Raw genomic sequence first — 26,244 nt, forward strand, 5'->3', positions numbered from 1 at the left:
TCTAACTGTTTTAAAATCACCATTGGCCTCATGGTGAAATCCCTGAGCAGTTTCCTTCCTCTCCGGAAACTGGGTGTATTGATACACCATCCAAAGTGTAATTAATAACTTCACCATGCTCAAAGGGCTATTCAATGTCTGCTTTTTAAAAAACTTTTCTACCAATAGGTGCTCTTTGCAAAGAATTGGAAAGCCTCCCTGGTCTTTGTGGTTGAAATTCCCTGCTCGACTGAGGGACCTTACAGATAATTGTACATATTTTATATTATATTTAACTAGGCAAGTCAGTTAAGAATAAATTCTTGTTTACAATGACGGCCAAACCCGGACAACGCTGGGCCAATTGTGCACCACCCTATGGGACTCCCAATCACGGCCGGTCGTGATACAGCCTGCATTCGAACCAGGGTAACAGTAGTGACACCTCTAGTACTGAGATGCGGTGCCTTAGACCGCTGTGCCACTCGGGCTGCCCTCGAGATGAGGTAGTCATTGAAAAATAATGTTAAACACGATTATTGCACACAGAGTCCATGCAACTTATTATGGGACTTCTTAATACTCCTGAACTTGTTTAGACTTGCCATAACAAAGGGGTTGAATATTTATTGACTCAAGATATTTCAGCTGTTTGTTTTAAATAGATTTCTAAACATGAATGTATTGTGTGTAGGCCAGTGACACAATCTCAATTCAGGCTGTAACACAACATAATAAGGAACAAGTCAAGGTGTGTGAATACTTTCTAAAGTCACTGTACTGTAGGTAGGAGTAAAAGTGACTAGGCAATCAGACAAGATAAGAGTAGCAGCACCGCATGTGAGGAGTGCGAGTGTGTGTCGTCAATATGCATGGGTGTGTTGGAGTATCAGTGTAGTGTGTGTGAGTAGAGTCGAGTGAGTGTAGAGTCAGTGCAACAAAAAAAGGGGTCAATGTAAATAGTCCAGGTACCCATTTGATGAATTGTCAGCAAGCTTTTGGCTTGGGGGTAGAAGCTGTTCAGGAGCCTTTTGGTCCAGGATTTGGCGCTCCAGTACTGGTTGACGTGAGGTTGTAGAAAGAACAGTGTATTTCTTTGGTGGCTGGAGTCTTTCACAATTTTGAGGGCCAGATCAGTTTTGCCCTGACCTTGGGCGGGGTAGGCTGTCATTGTAAATAAGAACTTGATCTTAACTGACTTGCCTAGTTAAATAAAATAACTAATCATGTTCCCAAACACGTACCGTGCTGAAAGTTTTCACTCCAACCCTAATCTAGCACACATGATTCTTATAATTAGCTGGTTGAGAAACTGAATCAGGTTAGTTACAACAGTGGTTGGAGCGAAAACCTACAGGACGGTAGCTCTCCAGCAACAGGTTGGGCATCACCACAGCTCGTCGACACCCACAAAGGTGAGCTACTGCATAGGGCTGTGCATGGCCAACATGCGTTATGGTGTGTGCCCTTATTAAGGGTGAGATCAAAATGACCGTGTGCCTAAGTTCCCTAGAATAAATGATGACTGTCAGTCCTCTCAATGTGTATCTTTAAGTTATTTATATGCAGCTAATGTTTCCAAAATCCAATTAGTCCTCTATTCCCTGACAGGATCCCGCCGTGAAAACAGCAGGAGGTGAGATTTTCAATTAAAGCAACAGAAGCTTAGGTGACTAAAGGCCACTCGTCCCCCTCCCTCTACTCCCATGGCTTATCATACGCAAACAACTTGTGATGTGAGAACTCTGATTTCCCAAAACACAACACCGATAAAGTGTTTGTTTCCAGACTCATGCTTAGCACCTGAAATTAGCTGGGCCCATGGTCAAAAGTAGTGCACTACATTAAGAATAAGGTGCCATTTGGGATGCAATCTTAGTCTGCATCCACATATACAGTAGGTCTAGGTGCTGAAAAAGGAGGGAAATGATTAATAGCGTTTCCATTGTTGGTGTCTCTATTTGTATGGTGAGCCATAAAATCTAATTTAATTGTCACATACACATGGTTAGCAGATGTTATTGCGAGTGTAGCGAAATGGTTGTGCTTCTAGTTCCGACAATGCAGTAATAACCAACGAGTAATCTAACCTAACAATTCCAAAACGACTACCTTATACACACAAGTGTAAAGGGATAAAGAATATGTACATAAAGATATATGAATGAGTGATGGTACAGAATGGCATAGGCAAGATGCAGTAGATGGTATCAAGTACAGTATATACATATGAGATGAGTAATGTAGGGTATGTAAACATTATATTAAGTAGCATTGTTTAAAGTGGCTAGTGATATATTTTACATCAATTTCCATTAATAAAGTGGTTGGAGTTGAGTCAGTGTGTTGGCAGCAGCCACTCAATGTTAGTGGTGGCTGTTTAACAGTCTGATGGCCTTGAGATAGAAGCTGTTATTGAGTCTCTCGGTCCCAGCTTTGATGCACCTGTACTGACCGCACCTTCTGGATGATAGCGGGATGAACAGGCAGTGGCTCGGGTGGTGGTTGTCCTTGATGATCTTTATGGCCTTCCTGTGACATCGGGTGGTGTAGGTGTGCTGGAGGGCAGGTAGTTTGCCCCCGGTGATGCGTTGTGCAGACCTCACTACCCTCTGGAGAGCCTTACGGTTGTGGGCGGAGCAGTTGCCGTACCAGGCGGTGATACAGCCCGACAGGATGCTCTCGATTGTGCATCTGTAGGAGTTTGTGTGCTTTTGGTGACGAGCTGAATTTCTTCAGCCTCCTGAGGTTGAAGAGGCGCTGCTGCGCCTTCTTCACGACGCTGTCTGTGTGGGTGGACCAATTCAGTTTGTCTGTGATGTGTACGCCGAGGAACTTAAAACTTACTACCCTCTCCACTACTGTCACATCGATGTGGATAGGGGGGGTGCTCCCTCTGCTGTTTCCAGAAGTCCACAATCATCTCCTTTTGTTTTGTTGACGTTGAGTGGGAGGTTATTTTCCTGACACCACACTCCAAGGGCCCTCACCTCCTCCCTGTAGGCCATCTCGTCGTTGTTGGTAATCAAGCCTACCACTGTAGTGTCGTCCGCAAACTTGATGATTGAGTTGGAGGCGTGCATGGCCACGCAGTCGTGGGTGAACAGGGAGTACAGGAGAGGGCTCAGAACGCACCCTTGTGGGGCCCCAGTGTTGAGGATCAGCGGGGTGGAGATGTTACCTACCCTCACCACCTGGGGGCAGCCCGTCAGGAAGTCCAGTACCCAGTTGCACAGGGCGGGGTCGAAACCCAGGGTCTCGAGCTTGATGGCGGGTTTTGGAGGGTACTATGGTGTTAAATGCTGAGCTGTAGTCGATGAACAGCATTCTCACATAGGTATTCCTCTTGTCCAGATGGGTTAGGGCAGTGTGCAGTGTGGTTGAGATTGCATTGTCTGTGGACCTATTTGGGCGGTAAGCAAATTGGAGTGGGTCTAGGGTGTCAGGTAGGGTGGAGATGATATGGTCCTTGACTAGTCTCTCAATCAGTTGGCTCTGCTATTTTTTTTCAGCACAGCTAATTCTTTTGGACCTTTGAGGGAGGAAATGCAGTCTCTGCTACTGATACAGTCTATACTTTAATAAAATCCTGCCCATTCATGTTGCGGCATTGTCCCCATTCTATTTCTATGGTTGTCCCACATGATCATACAACCATGCTGTGGCCATGACCTACGGGTGTCTGACACTAGAGATCCAGGAGCCCTTTGAAATAATCCATGATGGGCGATAGTAAAACAGCACACCTCCAGACTCGCATGGAGAAAGTGTCTCCGCATTGCTAATAGGATCAAAGGCATTTTATACACTCTCCTTTCCTGTCACACTCTTATGTTTTAATCATGAAGCGGGAGAGGGGAATATAATGTTACACTGTATGAAATGGCAGGGGAAAAAAGAAGACCTTTAGAAAGTGCTGTGATGCTGAACATGAAGTAATGTTTTTGCCTGTGGATGCCAAAGACATGCACTTTGATTTGACAATTTAAAATACATAAAGCCACACCAGGCGTCTAATACATGTACCAAAATTGCAGAGGATTATATACACAAAAAGTAAAATACTTGTTTCCATTGTGGTCCTCTATTGGTAAGCAAGAGGCTGCAGAGCAAAACAAGTGACATGGGCACTCTGTGCTAAACATTCAATCATACACAATGTCCACATTTACATATATACAAAAATATATATATACACAAGAAATCCATACACTAGCGCAGATTGGCTTTCCACTTGGCTATGAGGCTATCTCAACATTAACCAAGCCTTGCGGGAGTGTTTGAACCGAAGAATGTCAGAAACCCGTTTTTATCGAGTGTTTGAACCGAAGAATGTCAGAAACCGTTTTTATCTCAGCCGGACATTTGTTCTTCTCCATTTGTTCTTCTCCACTGCCGTATATATAAACGTGTTCTGGCCAGTACCACTCTTGAATGGACATGGCACAATCTGTGCCACTGCCTCTCGTGGCTTAAGAATGAGAGTTCCTAACAGTAGTAAAATAGTTATTTAGATACTGGGGGAGTGTAACATACACTATTTTATGGGCCAATCCCAGCTTCAGCTGAATTACCATTTTATCAAGTGATAGCCACTGTAGTTCACTGCGCTGAAAAGGGCTAGCATGAGCCAAGGACTAAGATTCAGAATGACCTTTAACGTGGAGAGCTGTGATTCTTTGTTGAATCTCTCATGACGCAGGATCATTCAAATGGTAATTGTGAGATCTGTGGCTAGGTGTTAGAGTGATGAGGAACAATGACAGCTACTTCATTGAATTCCAAATTAAAAGCAGAACATAAGGATCATTGTGGGACCATAAGACACACACACACAGACACACACACACACAGACTCACAGACAGACAGACAGAGATTCATTTGCGGTGATCGAGTGGGTGAGGAGATGTGAGCCCACGAACAAGCACAAAGAGAATTCAGTTCACTTAAGATGTGTGTGTGGTTGGAATACAGTACACTGAATGTCCTTGACGTACAGACCTGTATAAGTCATTCTTATTTGTTTGAATAGGCTGTCACCGCTTTAACCAACACAAACCAATGTAGAGTGGGTGTCTGTGCATGTTTATGTTCACATTTATTTCTATGCGCACAAAACAAAATGTCCTGTAGATATCCATTGGCCATCTAAATGAACAGGTAATGCCCCTCCCTCTGAAAATAAACGAATTCCTTCAAGTTGCATTGCCCTGCAATTTCACATAGAAAATAGAATAGAAAATGTGTCTGGTGCCTGGCCAGCTCACCTGAATCAAGACAAATATTGTCTGTATTCAGATACCTTTCACGCCAACCAAGGCAACTTAAATACTTTACCTTCATTTCTTCTAAAATCATTTTTCATTTAAAGAGCCGTAAAGCAATGGGGCGTGAAGGACATGATCATTAAGTTTGAATACCCCACTGCTCAGCTCTCTCGGAGCATGCAGCATAGTCACTCACGCTAGCTTTAATTACAGCTCTCCTTAACATCTTTCTTTTCTACAGCTCGGGCCTCAGTGGAGCGGGTCTCGCTGTCAGTCCAATCTATCATGCACTAGATCGGATTCTAGTCTGTTCACCTCACTGTACTTATTCAACAATGGGCACGGTGTAGTCGGTTTCATTTCTGTGCATCTTCTCACCCAAACATGGCTATTATTAGCGTTTCAGCAGCAAACCCTATTGTATTTGTTGGCATTATTATTCTTAGAGCTTGAGACTTTGCAAAAGGTCAAGGTCCAAGGGACCCTCTTAAGCAATGCCATGTTAATGCGCCACATGGGGAAGCTATAACAAGCAACTGAAAGTACACACCCCTCATCCTGTGAGATCTAGAGTCCTGAAATTCGGTACATAGTTCCCTCTCCTTACAAGGAACAAATTTGCCTCAAGGACTTAGGTCTGCAATTTTGAATTTTCCACCATTTTGAGGGGTCTTGTTTCGGAGGACGCATGACTCGACCTTGGCGTCTCCCTAGTTTGTTGGGAAGTTGCAGTAATGAGGCAAGATCATAACTACCACTTGGATATCACAAAATTGGGGTGAAAAGGGGGGTAAAATGTATTTAAAAAATAAATTATGACGTTGACTACTTTTCTCAAATACATCAAAGGCATATTGCAAGATTTCTTGTTACTCAATTAGTCCATGTCAGCTAAAATGTTTTAGATTGGTAAGTTAGTCTAGCGGCCAGCTATCTAAACGTGTAGTAATCATGGCCAAATTACCACCCATTGACTTTATTAGATATCATATTAAAAACTGTAAACATTTCTCTCCACCCTATGGCAAAATGTGTCAAATTGCATGAAATTAATTATAAAATTGCAAAATCTTTCATGGCAAACTATGTAGAATTGCACGGAATTTACGCTAAAACTACAAAAAATAAAATGTATCAGACTCGGTCTCAACCTTTAAATCTTTACTGAAGACTCATCTCTTCAGTGGGTCTTATGATTGAGTGTAGTCTGGTCCAGGAGGTGTGAAGGTGAACGGAAAGGCTCTGGAGCAACGAACCGCCCTTGCTGTCTCTGCCTGGCCGGTTCCCCTCTTTCCACTGGGATTCTCTGCCTCTAACCCTATTACAGGGGCTGAGTCACTGGCTTACTGGTGCTCTTTCATGCCGTCCCTAGGAGGGGTGTGTCACTTGAGTGAGTTGAGTCACTGATGTGATCTTCCTGTCTGGGTTGGCGCCCCCCCTTGGGTTGTGACGTGGCGGAGATCTTTGTGGGCTATACTCGGGCTTGTCTCAGGATGGTAAGTTGGTGGTTGAAGATATCCCTCTAGTGGTGTGGGTGCTGTGCTTTGGCAAAGTCGGTGGGGTTATTTCCTTCCTGTTTGGCCCTGTCCGGGGGTATCGTTGGATGGGGCCACAGTGTCTCCTGACCCCTCCTGTCTCAGCCTCCAGTATTTATGCTGCAGTAGTTTATGTGTCGGGGGGCTAGGGTCAGTTTGTTATATCTGGAGTACTTCTCCAGCATTCCACTGGATGTCATAAGGTGAATGCACCAATTTGTAAGTCGCTCTGGATAAGAGTGTCTGCTAAATGACTTAAATGTAAAATGTCTTATCCGGTGTCCTATGTGAATTTAAGTATGCTCTCTCTAATTCTCTCTCTCGGAGGACCTGAGCCCTAGGACCATGCCTCAGGACTACCTGGCATGATGATTCCTTACTGTCCGCAGTCCACCTGGCTGTGCTGCTGCACCAGTTTCAACTATTCTGCCTGCGGCTATGGAATCCTGACCTGTTCACCGGACGTGCTACCTGTCCCAGACCTATTATTTGACCATGCTGGTAATTTATGAACATTTCAACATCTTGGCCATGTTCTGTTATCTCCACCCGGCACAGCCAGAAGAGGACTGGCCACCCCTCATAGCCTGGTTCCTCTCTAGGTTTCTTCCTAGATTTTGGCCTTTCTAGGGAGTTTTTCCTAGCCAATGTGCTTCAACACCTGCATTGCTTGCTGTTTGGGGTTTTAGGCTGGGTTTCTGTACAGCACTTTGATAAGCTGATGTACAAAGGACTGTATAAATACATTTGATTTGATCAGATGTGGTGGCGCAACTGCGGCTCCCCATGATGAGTGAGTTCAGATTTTTTGTGACCCCAACCCCCATCAAAGTTGTCCATCCTTGATCTATACCCATAATGAACGGTACCTCTCAAAGGTGTACACACAGCCTGTCTGGCTCCCACCTGTAACTAATCTGCTAATATTTAGTGGATAATAGGTGAAATGTCTAACATTTTCCAGAAAATCGGGACATGATTACCTAGGGAAATCTAAGTAAGCATCTCTTGAAACCAGGACATGTTACTTTCCTTTTTCGGGATCAGTGTCCCTTTCATGGGACGGTTGAGCTAACATGAGGTTGTAAGTAACAAGAATTTCCCAGGACATAGACATATCTGATATTGGCAGAATAGCTTAAAATCTTGTTAATCTAACTGCACTGTCCAATATACAGTGAAATAATACCATGCTATTATTTGAGGAGTGCATAATTTTGAACATGAACAGTTATTAATAAACATATTAGGCACATTTGGGCAGTCTTGACTCAACATTTTTAACATAAATGCAATGGTTCATTTGATCAGTCTAAAACGTTGCACATAGACTGCTGCCATCTAGTGGACCAAATCTAAATTGCACCTGGGCTGGAATAATACATTATGGCCTTTTTCTTGCATTTCAAAGATGGTAGAAAAAAAATACAACTTTTTTTTCTTTGTATTATCTTTTACCAGGTCTATTCTGTTATATTCAATTACATTCCTTTCACATTTCCACAACGTTCAAAGTGTTTCCTTTCAAATGGTACCAAGAATATGCATATCCCTGCTTCAGGGCCTGAGCTACAGTCAGTTAGATTTGGGTGTGTCATTTAAGGTGAAAATTGAAAAAAAGGGGGTATCCTTAATTAAGAGGGTTTACTTTCACTTTTTTGTTTCCGTCTTTACATGTTATGAGAATCTATCATCTGAGGCTGCAGCAATATCCCTTGACTGTACCTGAAACGATACAAGATCACCGGTGAAGTGCAACCAGTGGAAGAATTCCTCATTACCGGCAAAATTTGTAATTGTTACCTGTGGGACTGATACCAGTGTGGAAGAGCTGGTCACTTTTGAAGGACTTTGTGATTGATTACCTTGACAATAGGACGATTGAATATTATTGCCTTGGTGACAAGTGAAGGATGTTTGAAATTATATTCCTTGCGAGTTTCCTCCTAATCCAGGATGTGGGTGGTGTTTCCATTTCTAACACAGAGAAATGTCAGCAGGATGAGGGACACTGGGCGTCAATACATTTCTAGCCCTCTCTCTACACTATGCCAGAGTAGTCAATCAAAGTAGTTGTTAGGTTTGTACGTATGCACCATTCACATCAAGGGCTGATATTTCATTTTAAGGGCAATTCCTTATAACCAGAGTGAAATGTTGGGGATATGGAGAGATGTTAATTGGGGTGAGAATGTTGAGTATCAACATGTGAGAGTACCTAGTTCTGCAGTACCTTCCTTAATTTGAAATTCCCAATGACACTAATCATCGACCACCTTACCTAGTTACTACACATGCCCATGTTGGGTGATTATGTTTTAATAGGTTACTTTCTTGTACTTGAATAGGTTACGGAACTTGTCTCAACTGCACCAGGACACGTTTGTCAAAGTAGGACAGAGTAAGTGTGTTCAAACAACAGATCTATCTATCTGCCTGCGACAGTACTAAGGTTGCGGAATGTCTGTCTGTTGAATTGACTCTCAGTAATGGCACTATGACTACTTTTTATGCCAATACCTTCGGTAATATCATCAATAATGGTATAATAGCTTCTAATGGGACTTTATCTGTGGATCCTATGCCTATTCCTGATTACCAAAGTTGTGGCAGTGTTGTACCCCATGTAAAACATTCATAAACATGGGATTACAGAAACAGATTATTTGATTGCTTTTCCCTCTAATGGTATTTCTAAAATAGCATTGGAAGTTATTAACCTCTTACAGCTACCCCCCCACCCCTAATTTTTTCAATTTCGGCCTGAAGACATACCCAAATCTAACTGCCTGTAGCTCAGGCCCAGAACCAAGGATATGCATATTCTTGGTTTCATTTGAAAGAAAACACTTTGAACGTTGTGGAAATGTGAAAGGAATGTAGGAGAATATAACACAATAGATCTGGTTTAGATAATACAATGAAAAAAAACATACGCTTTTTATTTTTATTGTTGTATCATCTTTAAAATGAACAAGACAAAACAAACACTCAGATAGGATGATCGGGACAATTTCAGTGAAAAATATAAGAGGGCAACAGTACTTGTGCAATGTTTCAGAATGATAACTTCCAAAATGAGTGTTTTACATGACATTTATCATGAAGTCGCCCAGGTGTCCCACACAAGTAGCCCAAATGTACCCAAGTGGCCAAATTGGTGAAGTTATACATTTTGAATGGAATAACTACACTGCTCAAAAAAATAAAGGGAACATTTAAACAACACAATGTAACTCCAAGTCAATCACACTTCTGTGAAATCAAACTATCCACTTAGGAAGCAACACTGATTGACAATAAATTTCACATGCTGTTGTGCAAATGGAATAGACAACAGGTGGAAATTATAGGCAATTAGCAAGACACCTCCAATAAAGGCGTGGTTCTGCAGGTGGTGACCACAGATCACTTCTCAGTTCCTATGCTTCCTGGCTGATGTTTTGGTCACTTTTGAATGCTGGCGGTGCTTTCCCTCTAGTTGAAAGATTAGTGGAATCTGTGTGGGTAGCTGGACAGGTAGGATGACTGACAGTGAAGGTGAACAGGTGGTCACGTGTCAGGTGACAGAGGAATGGATGAGACTGAGGCAGGAATTCCTTTAACCATAAAGTGGTATATTTACTGAGTAGTGTGGATTCATGGACACACAAAACTTCTGGATCTGATGGAGTTAAGGAAGAGAAAGCAGCGAGCTCAGGCAATGGCAATTTCCTCCTTTTATGGAGTTGAGATCTGTCAGACATTTCCACCTGACCTAACTAAAGCACCCCTGGCCCAGCTGAGTAAATGGCAATGAATTAAAGGATTATTCCACCAACTCCATGGGCCTTTTCTACACTAGTGGTAGCATTAGATGGAGTCTACAACCCACACAAGTGGCTCAGGTAGTGCAGCTCATCCAGGATGGCACATCAATGCGAGCTGTGGCAAGAAGGTTTGCTGTGTCTGTCAGCGTAGTGGCCAGAGCATGGAGGCGCTACCAGGAGACAGGCCAGTACATCAGGAGATGTGGAGGAGGCCGTAGGCAACAACCCAGCAGCAGGACCGCTACCGCCACCTTTGTGCAAGAAGGAGCAGGAGGAGCACTGCCAGAGCCCTGCAAAATGACCTCCAGCAGGCCACAAATGTACATGTCTGCTCAAACGGTCAGAAACAGACTCCATGAGGGTGGTATGAGGGCCCGACGTCCACAGGTGGGGGTTGTGCTTACAGCCCAACACCGTGCAGGACGTTTGGCATTTGCCAGAGAACAACAAAGATTGGCAAATTCGCCACTGGCGCCCTGTGCTCTTCACAGATGAAAGCAGGTTCACACTGAGCACATATGACAGACGTGACAGAGTCTGGAGACGCCGTGGAGAACGTTCTGCTGCCTGCAACATCCTCCAGCATGACCGGTTTGGCGGTGGGTTAGTCATGGTGTGGGGTGGCATTTCTTTGGGGGGCCGCACAGCCCTCCATGTGCTCGCCAGAGGTAGCCTGACTGCCATTAGGTACCGAGATGAGATCCTCAGACCCCTTGTGAGACCATATGCTGGTGCGGTTGGCCCTGGGTTCCTCCTAATGCAAGTCAATGCTAGACCTCATGTGGCTGGAGTGTGTCAGCAGTTCCTGCAAGAGGAAGGCATTGATGCTATGGACTGGCACGCCCATTCCCCAGACCTGAATCCAATTGAGCACATCTGGGACATCATGTCTCGCTCCATCCACCAACAGACTGTCCAGGAGTTGGCGGATGCTTTAGTCCAGGTCTGGGAGGAGATCCCTCAGCAGACCATCCGCCACCTCATCAGGAGCATGCCCAGGCGTTGTAGCGAGGTCATACAGGCACGTGGAGGCCACACACACTACTGAGCCTCATTTTTACTTGTTTTAAGGACATTACATCAAAGTTGGATCAGCCTGTAGTGTGGTTTTCCACTTTAATTTTGAGTGTGACTCCAAATCCAGACCTCCATGGGTTGATAAATTTGATTTCCATTGATAATTTTTGTGTGATTTTGTTGTCAGCACATTCAACTATGTAAAGAAAAAAGTATTTAATAAGAATATTTAATTCATTCAGAACTAGGATGTGTTATTTTAGTGTTCCCTTTATTTTTTTGAGCAGTGGTATATACAAAAGACCAAAATGCTATTCTAACGCACCCCCTAACAAGAAAAAATATATATAAATTTACAAAATAACACTTTCAATATTTGGAAGACCCTCAGTCCTCTACACAATATTGTGCTGCTGATGCCAGGTGCCATAGCAGTCTCTTTCTGCTGTAAAGCAGAGGGTCACCAAGCATGTGGTGCAGGTGATGGGGGACTTCATTTTGCAAAGAACACAGCGACGCCTCCATGCCGTGCCCTTTTGGCCCTGAGGCACATCCATGCCTGCAGAAATACATTTGGGTAGGTGAACACCACTTGTGGCAGGAGCAGAAGGGACAGAACGTGGTGCAGTGGTGCTGTAGCCAGCAAGCTCCTTGATGAGCAGCTCTCTGAAGGCTAGCTGTGAGATGGGGGGCTTTCCAGAGCTCTTAGCCATTTCCTTGTGTAGGATGAATGCATTCACCACAGAAATGTCGATGAAATGATAGAAGAAAGTCTTGTACCATTTCATCATCTTATGGAGAACATTGTAATAGCCTATCAGCGCATCTGACAGGTCCACAACTCCCATGCTCTTGTTGTAGTCATTTATTGCAGTTGGAATGGGGAAATTTTTTGCGGTCCATGCCCCAGTAGAGCTGAGACAACAGGTGTCCGGCTGGATGAACCAGCTTCAGTGGGGGATGGACACCTTGGCACTGGGGGCTCCCATTCGGAGTCACTGTCACTGTGAAAGAAAATGTTCAGTTAGAATAGTTTCACATATGAGCCCTGTATCAACAGGTATAATAAACAGATATATATAGAGTACAGGGAACATAAGGTTGAATATATTATTATAGACCTGCTAGATCTACTGTCTCATTTATATTATGACAGAACAGCTAGATCTACTGTCTATTTTATATTATGACATTTTCAGCTAGATCTACTGTCTCTATTATATTATGACAGACCAGCTAGATCTACTGTCTCCATTTCACTTTTTCTTTCATGTGGAGGTGGGGTGGAGCGGCAGACACACGCATCTCGGTCATGCTCCCTCTAATCCACAATATGTATATATACACACACAAACAGGCTATGGGTCATACACATACAGTACATACCCCCACCCACAATGTATAGCCAACGTGTACTTTACACATTTAATTTTTATATTGCTACTCAAATTATTATTAATTTCAAACAACGGCATTAGCATGAGAAGAACTTACCAGTCCAATATGATGTCCTCTCTGTTCAAAAAATATTCCTCCATTTGGGAATCGCTAAATGAATCGTCCTCCAACAATCTCTGTCTCGCTTTCCCGATCAGTTTCTTCAAAAATTGTGTGTACATCTGTATATCTAGACTTAGATTTAGCTTTCCCTGACTTAGTCGCCATACTGATTGATATATATAAACAGCTGAAGATGCGCTTTACCAAAATAATGCTGTGCGTAACATGCGTGGCTCCTTTCGGTATGAATCTTCAATGGCGAATGACCCTCTTTACGCCGGAGTTTACTACATGGGTTGGTCTTCCAACACATAAACATTACATATTGCCGTTCACCTCAGCTCATTGGCTATCTACCCAGCTAGATTTCAAGACGATCAGTGGTTATTGGGTTAAAATAGTCAATCAACGAAACAGAGGTCATATCATTGGTGCACTTGTTGTCTTCAAATCGGTTTCTTTCAGTCAATACGTCCCGCAAAATGACCCATCACGTTTGGTTGTGTTACATACAAACCAGTTGATTGCAATGAAACCAAACATGACTGGATAAAGTCACGTTTAGTGTGTGTATTGACATCGAATGTGTCGTCGAAAATGGAATGAGACGGAATTCATCACAAGCGGTTCACAAAATGTTTCGTGTTCGGCTATAAAAATGGATTTTATCAAACAAAACCCTTCATTGTGTAACAATGAGCATTGGTATTGCAAACAGAGGAAGATCGTCAAAGGTAAACAATTTATTTCATTGCAATTTGTGATGTTACGCCTGTGCTGGTTGAAAAAGTTTTTTTTATGGGTCTTTGTTCTCAGATAATCGCATCGTATTCTTTCGCAGTAAATCCTTTTTTAAAATCTGACAACGCAGTTGGATTAGCAAGATTCTAGGCTTTCGACCCAAGTGAGACACTTGTATTTTCATGAATGTTTAATATGACTATTTATGTAGCGATCACCGTATGTTGTCGAATTTAATCCCGCTAACGGGTTCGGTGCGCAGAGAGGTTAATATGGCCAACTCTTTGGAAATCCTAGCCAATAGAACAACTGAGAGTCTTGAGTAAATTACGGCTGAGATGGTTGCCATTCGGACTGTGGTGATGCAAAATCGTTTGGCCCTTGATTATCTTGTCTTCACAAGGGGGTAGATGTGCTGTTATTGGTGCTGAATGCTGTACTTACATTCCTGATAATTCTGAAGAAATAACTGACCTAATACAAAAATCAGGACTGAGGGCGCTAAATATCATGATTACAATCCAGATGTTTTAGGCTCAGTCATGTGGTTGTCTTCCACATTCGGTACATGGGAAAGTTTTTTGGTGAGCATGATACTTCCAATAGTGGGAGTTGTGGTTATTTTTCTCATCCTCATCCAGGCCATCAAGCGTGCTATTGCCCAATGTTTGTCTGCTAAAATCCGACAGTCCAACTCATCCCAAACCATTTCAATTAGGTTGAGGTCGGGGGATTGTGGAGGCCAGGTGATCTGATGCAGCACTCCATCACTCTCCTTCTTGGTCAAATAGCCCTTACATAGCCTGGAGGTGTGTTGAAAAACAAATTATAGTCCCACTAAGTGCAAACCAGATGGGATGGCGTATCGCTGCAGAATGCTGTGGTAGCCATGCTGGTTAAGTGTGCCTTGAATTCTAAATAAATCACTGACAGTTTCACCAGCAAAGCACCTCCACACCTCCTCCATGCTTCACATTGGGAACCACACATGCAGAGATCATCCATTCACCTACTCTGCGTCTCACAAAGACACAGAGGTTGGAACCAAAAATCTCAAATTTGGACTCATCAGACTAAAGGACAGAATTCCACCAGTCTAATGTCCATTACTTGTGTTTCTTGGTCCAAGCAAGTCTCTTCTTCTTGATGTCCTTTAGTAGTGGTTTCTTTGCAGCAATTCGACCATGAAGGCCTGATTCACGCAGTCTCCTCTGAACATATGTTATGTGTCTGTTACTTGACTCTGTGAAGCATTTATTTGGGCTGAAATCTAAGGTGCCGTTAACTCTAATGAACTTGTGTTCTGCAGCAGAGGTAACTCTGGGTCTTCCTTTCCTGTGGCGGTGCTCATGAGAGCCAGATTCATCATGGCCCTTGATGGTTTTTGCGACTGCACTTGAAGAAATTTGACATTTTCCAGATTGACTGACTTCATGTCTTAAAGTAATGATGGACTGTAATTTCTCTTTGCTTATTTGAGCAGTTCTTGCCATAATATGGACTTAGTATTTTTCAAATAGCGCTATCTTCTGTATACCACCCTACCTTGTCACAACACAACTGATTGGCTCCAACGCATTAATAAGGAAAGAAATTCCACAAATAAACTTTTAACAAGGCACACCTGTTAGTCACATGGAAAGCAATTAAATTATCTCATGAAGCTGGTTGAGAGAATACCAAGAGTGTGCAAAGCTTTCATCAAGGGTAAGCGTAGCTACTTTGAAGAATCTCAAATATAAAATATATTTTGATTTGTTTAACACTTTTTTGGTTACTACATGATTCCATATGTGTTATTTCACAGTTCTGATGTATTCACTATTATTCTACAATGTAGAAAATAGTAAAAATAAAGAAAAACCTTAAATTAGTAGGTGTGCCCAAACTTTTGACTGGTACTCTCTTATCTTAGAATATGTTAAATCAGTGTGGGAAATAATTTGGCAGAGTGCTCTTCACAGAATATTCAATAGGATACTACTACAGAGTAAAGGCATCTCAATTCCAATGAGATTTCTGAATAATAGGCTACTTAACAGTTCATTGACTTTGCCTACTCATCAGGACATGGATATTTGCCGGGCTGCGCCATACATGGTTTTGACTAGATTCATTAGTAAAATGAGACAGACAACGGTATATGTCTTCAGTCGAAAGCTGAGTGGCATCTCTGCGCGGCAGGAGCTTGAAACTGCGTGGATATTTATCCGTGGCATTCACTCTTCTTTATCCACGGCAACGAGAGGAAGAGTAGTAGCCTACCGTGAGCAAAACCCACAACACTGAGACCGGAATGGTTTGATTTTCATCAGCTCGATTCTATCTGCTGGACATGGCAGAAATGATCAACAACCTCATCATGCTTTGATGCGAAGATTTTCTCACGTTCTCTCAGGAGACCCTTAACTTCCAGACAAGACAGCAATAGACATGCACAGGTTGTTGCACACAGACTGCCACGAAAATTTTAACATTTCCACTATTCAACAGCAGCTGGTGCAAGAAATCAAGACAAATAAATACCCAACCAAAAACTCAATCGTAAAACAAGCGGGAAACGTCATCTTATGAATGGTCGGGTAAGCAGCCGCCGGTAAAGATAGTCATTTCTTCATGGATGCTTCTTTTTCAGTTTAAGTTTTTGTGATATACCCCACATCTGAACTATTATTTTCGTATATGGAGTGGTTATCGTATGGAAAAGAAAAATACATTTTGATTTGTATCTTCTATGCACAAGTTGATGATGTGTGAAAGAAAAATTGAATAAGAATCTGTAGTGCATGATTTGACAATGAAGATAAAATAAATGCTTTAAATTAAATAAATGCTTTCCTTATAGGCTCCACATTACAAACAATGACAAAAAGGAGAAAAAATGTAGTATTTGTATAGGCCCATGAACAAAAAAAAGCAGATATGAGTTTCCATGGTGAGATAACATATGCATTTAGATAATGTTTACAAGACTATTAACTATCTCATTGGAAACTTGTCACTTCAGAATATAAGCCCTGCCAGGAAAGAACCAAAGGGGGCATAAGTAGTGATAAAGGCGTATTTTTCATGACATCTTATACCAACGTTTTTGGTGCAGTCTGGACCAGTCTTGATTTCAACGTCCAAGGACGTAATTTTTTGGTCCAGACCAATCATAGACTTCGATGTTTGGTTTAGATTTTGTCCGGTTTGGACTGGCCTTGAGTTCAATGTCCACAGACGTCCGGTCCGGCCTATATTTGGCCCAAACATAGAAGTCTATAATTGGTTCAGATTTGGTCTGGTTCAGACAAAATCTGAACCAATCTTAGACAACTATGTTTCACAACTTTGGACAGCACAGTACATACAGTACAGTAGAGCACAGCAGAGTGCAGTACACAGTACAGTAAAGTATAGTACAATATAGTAAAGCACACTAGAGTAAAGTATAGTGTACCCTACTCTACTGAATAAAACCTTACTGTTCTGTACCATACTGTACTATGCTCTACTGTAATATTCAAACTTGTGAAACAACCTAGACGTCTATGATTTGTTCAGATTTGGATCGCACCGAACAAATTTGCACTGGCTTGGGGTCCAAGTGCATTCGAATAATACCCAGTATACTTTGCAAGTGTTTGTTTTTACATTTACATTTAGTTTATTCAGCAGATACTCTTATCCAGAGCAACTTAGAGTCCGTGCATTCAACTAAGATAGATAAACAAAAATGTTATTCTAGTTGAAGGGGTCCGTTGGTTTATTCTGTAATAATGACTAAATCTTACATGAATATTAAACATGAAATATCAAAACCAAATGTACACTACTTTGTTAATATGTATTGGCAATAACTAACTTAATGGTGAGGCATAAAATGTATCTTTTGTCAGGCTGGATGTTTGAAATATGAGTTTTTTGGACTACTTTGAACATCATCGCTGCCAGTTTCAAAGCTTTTGAAAAAGCTAACATAAGTGCATGTGACCGATGGAAACAATAATAACAATACTTTTTTTTTTATATCAAGAGGCTTGAAAAATTATTATTGTGATATAATGCTTATTTAATTGAATGTATGTGCAATTGAAATTTGGCCATAGAATTAATTTCCGAAAAATATGTATTTTCAACTTCTGTAAATGATGCCTTTTCAGTGTCTTGAAAATACGTATTTTTGTCATCCGGAAAATACATATTTTCACCTTTTCATTCAGCACCCAAATCAACGTCCGTAAAGGTAGTCTTTTCGACGTCCGTATAAGATATTTTTTCAACATCCAGAAAATATATTTTCTAAACTTTCATTCAGCACCTGAAATGCACGTTTATTTTATATATTTTATTTAACCTTTGTTTAACTATGCAAGTCAGTAAAGAACAAATTCTTACTGCTTACACATGTCATGGTCTGGAACTTCCTGCTTACACATGTCAATATCTTACGTCTTTTCAACGTAATTTTGCTTACTGGGTGGTAGTTTGGGTATGTGTTGGCTTCTAATGGTAATCTTTTGTCTGTGTAATTGCACTGTTTTGCTGCACATTTCCTTCTGTTCCACTGAAAGCAATTTTGATGTTCTATTATGACTAAACTTGTTTTCAGAATTTAACAAATAGGACTATGTATTTTATTTCATTATCCTATACAATCCACCATGATTTACCCCCAAAATATTTTTATCCCATTTATTTCCGCCAATAATTAGTAAAAATATCGCACCTTAATTTGACCCTGGAAATACATTATGACAATTAGATTTTCCCGTAATGTTTTTAAGCAATTAACATAAATACGTGCAGTCATTTTATTTACATTTCTGTATCTAAATAAGCAGATAGGCATATCAGTTCCAACTTAAACTTGAATTTCAAGCGTCAACATTCCATACGGCCGTTGGGACAGAGCGCCTGGTAGGCTACACAACAACACAGCTGGAAAACGACAGTTTCTCGAAATTTGCACAAAAAATAATAATAATATTTGACTGCTAAGTGGTCATCCATGTTCTCATGCATTCTTGTTTTACTTTTGTACGTAAATTGGCAGTTTGTTGGGGAGAAGAACGTCATGGAAAGTTTTGCTAGCTGGCTAATTTTAGCTAGCTAACGTTAGCTCTCTGGCTAATCCTCCATGGACATGGTAAGTTAAATTTAAATTTGTACCCATTGTAGCTAGTTAGCTATCTAATGTTTTGACATTTGATATGTTTAGTTATTAATGACAGTAAGAGTGTGTGCGTGCGTGTGTGAGAGAAATTATGATCACAATAACTTTAGAAAACATTGTCATGCTAGCTGTGTGTATGTCTTTGTGAGAGAGTGGGAGAGAGATGATCACAATCATTTATAGAAAAGGTTGTCATGTCAACATTGTCGTGTGAGTGAGTGCGCGCGAGAGAGGGTTGATGAATGCAAATAGGAAACATTGACTGTGTGTGACATTGTTATCTAGCCTAATTCTTGAAACATGTACCTCCCAATACGAATGTGAAATTTTTCTTGATTCATCAGGGATCCTTGCCTATCCCCCCTCAACACTCATTCTAACACCTTTCAACTACCTTCAATTATTGATTTTCTCTATTGCAGTAATCTTCTAGCTTGGATGGCAGACAGAAGTTATCTAGCCGGCAGGCTAAGAAATGTAAAAAGCTTATGTTTTGTTGTCGCTCTCTCTCAATCTGTCTGCTTATTATTAGTAAAAAAATGTTTTACCAAGTTGACTGAGAACACATTCTCAGCAACAACCTGGGGAATATAGTTACAGTCGAGATGAAGGAACCAATTGGAAGCTAGGGATGATTAGGTGACCATGATGGTATGAGGGCCTGTTGGATGAATTTAGTTTTGTGTTCATTAACCAATTCAATTAAAACACTCTGTCCATTTCTAAGGATTTGTAAGGTTCTCATTTGCATGAAATGGACAGAGACCAGCCACCAAGATTAGCCAATAGTGTTTATTCTCGTGAGCTCTGCCCATCATTTCATGTACATTGGTTTATATACCTCTCATTTCATCATAAATGTCCCTCCTCCTCTTAGACAATGACAAAGCTGCTTTTCAATTCCATTCCAACACATACATATTGCTTATCATATCCTACCACATGTTACACAATCTACTGCAAGCCCAACGTTTTCTCCCCTCCCTGGTTGGGGACCAGACATCTTTCCTGTTGTTAGTTTCACTGTGGTCACAAGTTGTCTGTTAACACTTCCTCTTTGCCTATATACAAACATATTCTTCATCAGTCAGCATAGAATTCTGTTAGTTGTAATTCTACGTTAAATGTATACATAATTTAGTCATTATTGATAAAAATCCTTCAACAGGGCCAGATTGGGATTAACACCCCTACATTTACAATAAATGCCATGGGATCTTTAGTGGCCACAGAGAGTCAGGACACCCGTTTAACATCCTATCCAGTACCCTACACAGAGCAATGTCCCCAATCACTGCCCTGGGGAATTGAGATATTTTTTAAGACCAGAGGAAAGATTGCCTCCTACTGGCCCTCCAACACCACTTCCATCAGCATCTGGTCCCCCATACAGGGACTGACTCGGACCAACCCTGCTTAGCTTCAAAAGTAAGCCAGCAGTGGGATGCAGGGTGGTATGCTGCTGGCCATTGCTGAAGGGCAACATAGTCAATGTACTTGCTAGGCTAAGTCTAACTTTCTAAAGACATGTCTTCTGTAGTAGCTAGGTTAACTTAAAGGTGAATCATGATTTGTCTGTCTTTACAGTTCCTTAAACATGTCAATGACCTGATGCGTGCTTGTCCACCCACCTATTCTCCCACATCCCAGGGAAAAGAGAGCAGAACCAGTCCTTCTTAAATCCATAGTCATTGACAGTAAGTTGTGTGAAAATGTTTGTTTTCTCTTTAATAATGTGTATTGATTCCTACTAAACAGCTTGGTTAGAGCTAGGTTTGTACTATGCTGATTATCATTAGTATTTTCTCTGCATCAGGTCTCACTGAGACTGTATTCCCCAGAAGACATGCTATTCCGCTCCCCATGATTGCTTGATCTTAGTGTAAGTAGATCCAATTGAAATAGCACCGCTTCTAATAATACAAGTTTGTAAAGCAAATAACATCCTATTTTAACTCCCTTTTTTAGACCTTCCTTGGTGAGCCACATAAAGTTTCTCCCCTTTCTCTTGCTCATTCTCCCTGTCGCTCACTCAAACATGTTGCAGAGATGTGGAAGAGATTTGCGAATTACACCCATTTCTAACTAGCTATGTTTGCTGCAGGAATGATATGACAGACACACAACTTCTGAAAGATATAATATTTTATTGTCTCTATTTATGTCTTTACATATACTTACATTTTTGTATTTACCTTTCTTTTTTTAAGACTGCCAAGCTGTCCTGGATTGGGGGAACTGTCCGGGATAATGTCCTCGGGATTATAGAGTGGTGTGTTTATAAAAAGTTGTTGTAATATTAAAACATGTATTAGGATTAAGCAACACTCTACCTTATTTAGCGTCAATTTAAACAATGTAATGATCCAACTACTGTCTAATTTTAAAATGTTTCAGATTGATGACCAATGAATTAATGTCCCACTTCAATATGAAGGGACAGAGGAGCAAACATGCCTTGCTACCACTCATGTGTGCTCCATTGTAATTGGTAAATACATGTGAGCAGTTGAGACATTTGACATAGACAATGCAACATTTTAAATATATTTTACTGTGCGTTACTGTTGTCGTGTCCTGCATGCCCACATTATGCCAATCTGTAATTTATTCTCTTTTTATGCTTACATTAAGTGTCATGAAAAGCCAGAAAACTTGGGAGGTTGATGTGTTGCGGGCCGTCGGTAAAGTCCTAAAATGTGCACCTGACCGCTGTGGTGGAGGAGGACCTAAAGTATGTATATGAGCAAGTTGCTCTTGTTTAAAGACATCTCTAAGCTATAACTAGTTAAAAAATCTCTATATCGATAAAGTTCTAATGCGCTGATTCTCATCACTGCAGATCTGACCCATCACACCACTCTTCAAAAGGGCCATTGCGCTCCAGATCACCTTCTTTGCTCAGAGGTCCTTGATGAGGATCTTCCCCACCACACCAATCTTAATAATCATCAATAATAAAAAGCAATACGCCTTCATATACTCTGCCCCAGTCTTTCTATGCATGTAATGCCTGTGGGTAAATTATGAAAGAATTACTGTATGCAGATGTGCATAGAATTGTTTGATTTATTGTAAATGTAAGAATGTTTTGCAGATTGAAACTAATTGGTGACTATGGAAACAAATAAATGTAATGAACAATGTTTTCAATATCCAACTTTATCCCCTGCAATACTTTTTACAGTAGGTAATAAGCTGTAGTCAGGTGGTCATTACCAGGTTATGATGAAGTCTTAACTATGACCAGTACATTATACCGGTAGCAAATAATACAGTGGTCAGAATTATCACCAGCTGGTCGCACGGTGGTCAGAAAAATACGTAGTATTCTGGTCATAAGGTTTTGATTGACAGTGCAGTTTACTTTGGGGCAAGTTTAATGTAAATAAGCCTTAATGACAAATTATGATTGCTGACATGCTGAAAAATCTTATTGTCTAGAAGAGCAATGGTTAGAAATAAAAACAATGTTCTGGAGCACTTAGGGGACTAGTCTATTGTTGTATTAATTAATTGCAGGCAAGTGTAATTACTATAGAAGGTTTGACTAGACTCACAGAAAAACATCTTGTTATTTTGGACACCTACAATGAATTTAAGGAACTTAAAGGTATACATTTAATATTTGTAGGCCTCTAGTGATGAAGCACAAAAAGGGTGCCACACTGTGCAAGCAAACAGTATTGACAGTTGTTTTACAGTTTTAGTCTGGTAAAGGATACATTTATGCACACATTAGATTTTTCTATGTTAACCATTTTCTATCAAAAAGAGACTAGCTCCCATGTAATCATATTAATTATGATCTGAAATGCAAAAATGGTCCAAGATAAAGTGCCTCATAGGAGTGTTTATGAATACAGGTCCTGCCATTAAGACTCATTTAGGTTGCAATTGTGGTACAAGCCAGTTTTTCACACCCCTGTACTTACTTTTGAAGATACTTTGCCGTTGGTACAGTCACTCTGCTCCCACCTCAGTGCTGGCGCAGTAGAGCTTGAGGCTGGTTGTCACTCTTCAGACGTCACCATTGTAAACATTGGAGGACTGACTTTATAGAGACATCCCTTAATTCATTATTTTCTGGTAAAATAAACTTGACGTCAAGTGTAGCAGGATATCAGTGATCACCTTCAATGACCAGCGCCTCCTCACCCACACACCCAATTTACTGGAAAGGTTTTTGACCTCTGAGAAAAGACTGCTTTATTATTTTGTCCTTATTTGCCACAGGTCATATTTCAGAGAATATTTAAGCAGCTCCCCAAAATCACCTCTCTCCTTGTACCTCCAGACTCCAGTCATTTCAAGAACTCTATTCTGCATTCTCTATATGTGTGGACTCAATTAAAGCCAAACATCTTTCCTCAGTCCGCAGCATGGCAATGGTAGCTAATGTATTTCCCAGCTGTTATAGTGATAATCTGTTATAATTGTTTTTTGGTAACGAGCCATGGATACTTACACTGTTGGACACATTTTGTTCAGTCTTAATAACTAGGAATGACTTAAAGGCACCAGACTAGAATGACAAAGTATAGATATATGGTAGATGAGTGCAGCACGTCAGCATAGTTCAGAAAGGAAACACCACGTAGAATTATGTTTAATCATTTATTAAATCATCAATAATTCAAGGTTTGAAAACACTCTGCTCCTTCAGGGTAGCTCACTGCCCAAGCAAAGCGTCAATATATAAAATTACCTACAAGCAGTGAGCGTGGTAAGCAGAAAAACAGAACCTAACAGGTGGAGGCTGGGGTGGTGGTGGGAGCAAAATAAGCAAACGCATACTAGCAGTAGCAGCAAGCGGCAGCAGGATATGTGAGCAGAACCGGTCAGCTTAATAGTGTTAGGTTCTTATTTTTCAGAGTAAATAACTCAGACACTAGAGAAGCTTTAACCAAGTTATCATTCCCAAAGGTTCTGTACAGCTGAAATCAGACAGCAAAACATTTCAGACATCACAGTTTATAAAGATCCTACTTAAGACAGAGTTAATGGCTCCACAGGAAAGAAGGTAACCAGATACCAACCCTGATAATTCCATACAAAATTAGCCGTTTCCAGCTACAATAGTCATTTACAACATTAACAATATCTACACTGTATTTCTGATCAATATGATGTTATTTTAAATGGGCCAAAAATGTGATTTTCTTTCAAAAACAAGGACATTTCTAATTGACACAACTTTTGAACGGTACTGTATATAATTGAGTTAACAAGAAACTTGCATACAAACATGGTCTCTTTTTTGTTTTCTTGAGTAAGGCAGCTCCAAAATGCAGGTGTTTCAGCCTAGCTCAGTGCTTTTTGTGGTGGTGGTGCGGGCCACCAGAAAATAGGAGCATTGCACCGTGATTGGCTCAATATTCTGTCACTCATGGGGACCTTGCGCAATCGCCGAGCTTCAGTCCTTTAGTAATGGTAGACACCCACACCCTACCATAGAGTTATATTACAAGTGCCCTTCCAAGACAGCTCAAGGTCATTGGCCACAGAAATTACATCAAATCACGTTGTATGTACAGTAGCTTTGATCTTACTTTACTTACAAAACTTCCAAGATGGCGTAGCAGTAAGACGTATTTGTCTTTTGTCCTGTCGTGTCCCTTGTATATATCTTTTTACATAATTTTCTTCGCATATATTTTAAAAATACAACTTCTAAACACTCTCCTGCAACCCGCCTCACCCAATGTGGCGTGGATCTGCTTTTTTCTAAAGTATTTCTATTTACCTCCGAACTGGAATACCTCAACTGAAGCTAGCTAGAGCTTCTTGTGACTCTCAAACCCGGATCCGGGAGCATAATCATCGCCTGACACGAATTAGCATAACGCAACGGACATAAATCTTCCTAGAAAATCTTCCTATTCATGAAAATCACAAGTGAAATATATTGGAACACAGCTTAGCCTTTTGTTAATCACCCTGTCATCTCAGATTTTCAAAATATGCTTTACAGCCAACGCTAGACAAGCATTTGTGTAAGTGTATCATAGCCTAGCATAGCATTATGCCTTGCTAGCAGCAGGCAACCTTGTCACGGAAATAATAAAAGCAATCAAATTAAATTGTTTACCTTTGATGAACTTCGGATGTTTTCACTCACGAGACTCCCAGGTAGACAGCCAAAGTAAATTTTTTCCCAAAATATTATTTTTGTAGGCGAAACAGCTCCGTTTGTTCTTCACGTTTGGCTGAGAAATCACCCGGAAATTGCGGTCACCACAACTCCGAAAAATATTCCAAATTAGCTCCATAATATCGACAGAAACATGGCAAACGTTGTTTAGAATCCATCCTCAAGTTGTTTTTCTAATATCTATTCGATAGTATATCCGTCGGGACAATTCGTTTTTCTCTAGGACCGATTGGAGTAATGGCTACCTCTGTATTTTACGCGAGAATCTCTCTCGGAGCCACCATGTGACCATTTACGCAATGTGGCCGCCTACGGCCATTCTTCAACAGAAATGCGTACAACTACATCACAATGCTGTAGACACCTTGGGGAATACGTAGAAAGCGTAAGCTCGTTGATGGTACATTCACAGCCAAATAGGGAGTCATTGGAACGCAGCGCTTTCAAAACCTGGAGCACTTCCGGATTGGATTTTTCTCAGGCTTTCGCCTGCAACATCAGTTCTGTTATACTCAGAGACAATATCTTTACAGTTTTGGAAACGCTAGAGTGTTTTCTATCGAAAGCTGACAATTATATGCATATTCTAGCATCTTTTCCTGACAAAATGTCCCGTTTAAAACGGGAACGTTTTTTTTCTCCAAAAATGAAAATACTGCCCCCTAGTACCAACAGGCTAGCTAACTAGCTAACTACCTACCAGCTATCAGTTAGCAAACCATTGCTAGAGGTCATAAGCTAACCTTTAGCTCGGAAAGCTCTCGCCAGTTCGTACAACGCGTTTCAAACAAGAGCATAACGGCCCTATTTTTCTCTCCATATCCCCGGATTCCTAGCACAAACTCTGAACATTTTCATCTGGATCTTCGCAACTAGCTAACCGTAATCCCGGGTGACCATTCTTGGCTAGCGTTTCCATCCTGGAGCAAGCACCAATTAGCCTGAAGTTAGCCCGGCCAGGGCTCCTGTGCTACCACCGAAGCACACTCATGGGCTACAATATCCGGACCCCTTCCTACTGCCGGTACGGGGCACGGAACCCCGCCGATCCTCTACAACTGGAATACCGACATAATCTGCCCA

At 41.2% G+C, this 26,244-nt stretch overlaps 1 long non-coding RNA gene across 2 annotated transcripts in view; it reads left to right on the forward strand.

Moving 5' to 3' along the window:
- The window catches only part of LOC115136096 (uncharacterized), a 30,566-nt gene extending 8,413 nt beyond the window's left edge, over positions 1–22,153 (forward strand). Inside the window, exons 1-7 of one of the 2 annotated variants that reach the window (XR_010464932.1) lie at positions 15,634–19,484; positions 20,595–20,704; positions 20,824–20,889; positions 21,218–21,279; positions 21,405–21,498; positions 21,642–21,741; positions 21,850–22,153. This is a non-coding gene — a long non-coding RNA (uncharacterized LOC115136096). Of the gene's footprint in view, positions 1–15,633; positions 19,485–20,594; positions 20,705–20,823; positions 20,890–21,217; positions 21,280–21,404; positions 21,499–21,641; positions 21,742–21,849 lie in introns of those variants that run through there. The other variant, XR_010464931.1, reaches the window with a different exon arrangement.
- Positions 22,154–26,244: the final 4,091 nt, after the last annotated feature.

Source organism: Oncorhynchus nerka, linkage group LG10, assembly GCF_034236695.1.
Source record: "Oncorhynchus nerka isolate Pitt River linkage group LG10, Oner_Uvic_2.0, whole genome shotgun sequence".
Taxonomy (NCBI): domain Eukaryota; kingdom Metazoa; phylum Chordata; class Actinopteri; order Salmoniformes; family Salmonidae; genus Oncorhynchus; species Oncorhynchus nerka.